The sequence below is a fragment of the Propithecus coquereli genome, unplaced genomic scaffold, assembly GCF_000956105.1.
Source record: "Propithecus coquereli isolate 6110/MARCELLA unplaced genomic scaffold, Pcoq_1.0 Scaffold226, whole genome shotgun sequence".
Taxonomy (NCBI): domain Eukaryota; kingdom Metazoa; phylum Chordata; class Mammalia; order Primates; family Indriidae; genus Propithecus; species Propithecus coquereli.
The window spans coordinates 1299563-1304048 of NW_012147797.1; the positions used below are offsets into that span (position 1 = coordinate 1299563).

The window sequence follows — 4486 nt, forward strand, 5'->3', positions numbered from 1 at the left end:
ACATTTTTAAATGAGCTGAAACAAAGTTATTAACAGGAATTTAGTGGAAATCTGTGTGTGCAACATATTCCAGTGATAGGTATGGTCATTAATGTGTTCTTCCCCCTTTTTTCCACAAAGCTTTATGGAATAACTCTAAACGTAGCCTGAACTTAGTTTGCCTAAGCTTAGTTCCTGGAATGCAATAAAATAAAGCATTCAGCCACATAGGGTAGTAATTATTTGTATGAGAGAAACAAATTTAAGTAAAATTTAGAGCCATTTAAAAAAATTTACACTATCAAATATAGAAAACTTTCACAGGCATCCCTAGTCTTTGAAGGCATGTCTAATTTTGGCCTCTTCTTTGTAGACATGGTACAAAATGATTTATCTCCTTGATGGGATAAATCAAAGAAATTTATTCAAATCTTAAACTGTCCTACAGGGTGTAAACTTGAGTTTCATCCAGAGGCATCCTGAATGACCACTTAGACTGTAAAAGTAGTTGATGTTACTCTACCAAACCATAAACATCTTCATGTATGTTTTGAGAAGATATTTTTTAGTTGCTCCAGAATGTTTTCAGTTATATTTTGATTAAGTGAGTAAACATTAAACACAAAAAGAGAAAGTCCAAGCTGTGATAAAAATTTAATTTTATGCTTTTTTTAAACTTAGTTACTGAGGGTTTCGTGATCTTCATGAGGTGTTTAATAGCATTGAAGTTGGACTAGGGAAAAAAGCAGGAAATAGATCTTCTTAGGAACAACTGATTTGTTGTTTATTTTCAACAAGGTGACTAAAAAAGACATTTAACATATCAACTTAGAATATATTTATCATATTGGAGGAAAATCAGGGTTAATTTCACTATTTCCTTTGTATGTATTTAAGCTACTTGATTTTAGGCATAATTGTATAGTCATTTCAGAAACACTATAAATTCAGCATTATGTGGAAGTAAAATGCCTTTAAAGAACTTTTCAAGAATGAACTAATTTAGGATTTAAATGAAAGGAAAATTGGAATGGAGATAATAAGAATGTTAGGTTAAATAAATTTCGTGCTCCACTCAATTATTATAAAACTTACAACTGACAGAAAAATCCTTCTAATACAAATGCCAGTGAACTCTAAGAGGTAAACAACATGTTCAAAGATTTTGTTTAAGTTTATATTCCTTTTTACCAATAGCTCACAGTCCTGTTAATGATACTGATGTCCCTGCGGAAACAACTGAATGCATTCAAGGTCAAGGAGAAGGTTACAGAGGCACCATCAATACCATTTGGAACGGAATTCCATGTCAACGTTGGGATTCTCAGTATCCTCACCAGCATGACATAACTCCTGAAAATTTCAAGTGCAAGTGAGTAAAGTGGGCAAATGTTATAAATTTCAGCAGACCTTGGGGGAAATGAGGTAAAGTGATTACTTTTTACTAATTTCTGTGTTAGCCATTCTCAAACTTTAGTGTGCCCAGTGACAATTAGGATTTAAACGGCAATTTATTACTCCACTCAGAGATATTGATTCCTTAGTTTTGGGATTTCGCCCTTAAATATGCATTTTAATAAATACTCCAGGTGATTCTGATCCAGAGGGTTGATTCACTGTGCTTTGAGAAACACATCCCTAAGTTGTTTCTGATCACAGCTTTGCTCTTGCAGGTCTATTTAATAAATCAATTAATAGTAATGATAACCAGGCTTGTTTCACACTAGTCCTTTTTTAATTTTTCTTACTACCTTTGGGAGAAATTACATATTCTTTCCTCTTACAAGAAGAAGCCCACCTTGATTTCAGTTAACATTTTAAACTGGGACAGGTACAGTGGCTCACCCTGTAATACCAATACTTTAGGAGGCCAGAGTGGGAGGATTGCTTGAGACCGGGAGTTCAAGACTAGCCTGGGCAACACAGCGAGACACCTGTCTCTACAAAAAATAAAAAAAAAGAATCGGCCAGGTGTGATAGCATACACCTGTGGTCCTTTCTACTTGGCAGACAGGAGGATCCCTTGAGTCTGGGAGTTGGACATTGCAGTGAGCTGTGATCATGCCACTGCACTCCAGCCTGGGCATCAAAATGAGACTTTGGCTCAAAACAAACAAACAACAACAACAACAACAACAACAAAACATAGAAAAAACCCCCAAAGAACTGCCACAATACCAAACAAAAAAATTTTTAAACTGATGAGTTTTGAGCCTTAAAGATCTATGAACGAAATTATTTTTAAAAGTTTAAATGAATGTTTTCATTGTTTCTGGATTTGCTTTGAAAAATGGGGACATAAAGCAATTGTTTAGATGAATCATGTCCTTAAGTATCAATTATATAGTTGTTTTGTGCATTCTCTATGGCTGCTTTTTTTTGCTACTTGACTTTTGTTAGACAGAGCCACAATGCCATGTGTTTTGTAATTGTCCACCTTGTTATGAGGAACATAAAATGATTGCTTTTGAAATTTATAACACACGTGTCGTTCATAGTGGCTTTCCTGAAATAGCACCTGTAAATAACATGTATTGGCTTTATGTAATTGGCTTTTAATAAGACAGCCTAACATTTCAGGATGGAGAGCTATGAGCACGAGTTGCCCCATCCACTGGAGGAGACGGGAGATATTTGTTTGTGTGCATGTGTGTGTGGTGTGTGTGTTTTAGGTAATTCAGTAATTTATTTGTTTAGATAGTGAATATTCATCTGCTAAGATTTTCTTATATTATTTTATAATAACGAAACATATAGTTGTTATTCTGGGTTTATTTCCCTCATTTCCTTCACAGCAATTCACTCTCTATTCCTGACCCATGTGTTTCACACCTCAGAAATATCAAACTGGAGAAAACAAAGAAAATGAGAAAAGATTACTTAAAAGGGACAAAGGAGACAGTGTCAGTGTCATTCGTACTTTTTGTTAACTTCTAATGACTGATAATACCCAAGAAAAAGTTGTGTATGTGCAGATACCCAAAGAACTTCATCTGTAAGAAACAGAGAATGATTATAAAAACTTAATTCACAGGCTTCACAATTAAAACTTAATTATCAGAAGTTCAATTGTTATATCTTATTGGAATTTAAACCATCCTTTCTTAATTAAGCTATTTGGCCAAAATAACCAAACATAAATATCAAGAAACAAAGCTTGTGCTGTGTTATAAGACTGATAAAATTGGACTCAACATTTTGCTCAGAATATTGATTATTTACTATTTGTGATCTAGTGGGAGATAGGGGGGTTGTGCTAGTCAGGTGTCTCCAGTTCTATTAAACATCACTTGCCCCATTACTGAGACTCCTTACAAATGACAATCTTTGAAACATTGTCACTGAACAGTCCTGCCTGGATGATGAATCTATATGAATCATGAAATCATCAATTCACTTTGGCAATGGTGAACAATTTTTTTCTTCAAGTGAAGGGTCTCACCTTAGGGAAAATATTTGGACAAACCCCAACTTTCATTCTTGCTTAATCTAGATTAATGAGGTGCTTCTAAATATAGGTTTTAAAAGGGGACCCAAACTAAGACTTCTGATAGCCATAGATTTTCACTTAATTAATTATCTTTCCTTAAATTAACAATCTAAAATTATTTAACTGAATAATTATTCATCTAAAATTGCAAATTTGTGTAAAATTTAATACCCATATTTATACTGCCATAAAATTTTAAAACATGAGTATAAATTGGTTTAAAGGAAATACAAGGATTTTTTTCATCTTTTCTAGTTAATAAATTTATAAGAAGGCTAAAAGTTTGAATATGAGTTATAATTATGAGCATTTACTATATAATGGCCTTAACTCTTGGCAATCAATGTACTCACATCCTCAAATAACAGTTTGTATCAGGACCTGCTTTGACCAGATAGACTATTATTTGTTAATTTTCTAACCAAGAGAAGCTTCTTCCTTAAAAACTTCTCTGTTTCTGGTGGTCCATTTGGGTACTACTAAAATTATAGTACTTCTAATTGGACCTAAGTGATACAAATACTGTGGTTTCCAATAGATTGCATATCAATTTAGTTAAATTATTTAGCCGGGGATCCATGAAAAGAAAGTACATGCTTAATTTAAAATTAAAAAGAATATTTCAAACATTTTTTTATCATAAATTCCATATCAATTTAGTTAAATTATTTAGCCGGGGATCCATGAAAAGAAAGTACATGCTTAAAATTAAATTAAAAAGAATATTTCATTTACAACTTGATGCCCATATGAAAACAAAAACTGTTGAATTACAGCATATATTAAACTGCCCAAATTTCTGAAAAGTGAGAGTTTCAAGTGGCTGTAAATTAATCAGGAAAAATCTGTAAAAGTAAAATATCTCATAACTGAGACAGCTAGAAAATAAACTTACTAACAAAGTGAAAGAAGATAAGGTAATTACTGTGATAGAACAAGGCCTAGATTAGTTAGCCAAATTTAGTGTATTTCCATCAAGCATCAGGCCTAGAAAAGGAGTAAGATTTTGGAAGCTGA

General features: G+C 33.0%; 1 protein-coding gene across 1 annotated transcript in view; it reads left to right on the top strand.

The window, feature by feature from the left end:
• HGF (hepatocyte growth factor (hepapoietin A; scatter factor)) overlaps positions 1 to 4486 on the top strand; it is a 69286-nt gene that overhangs the window by 40378 nt on the left and 24422 nt on the right. The window lies entirely within an intron of this gene.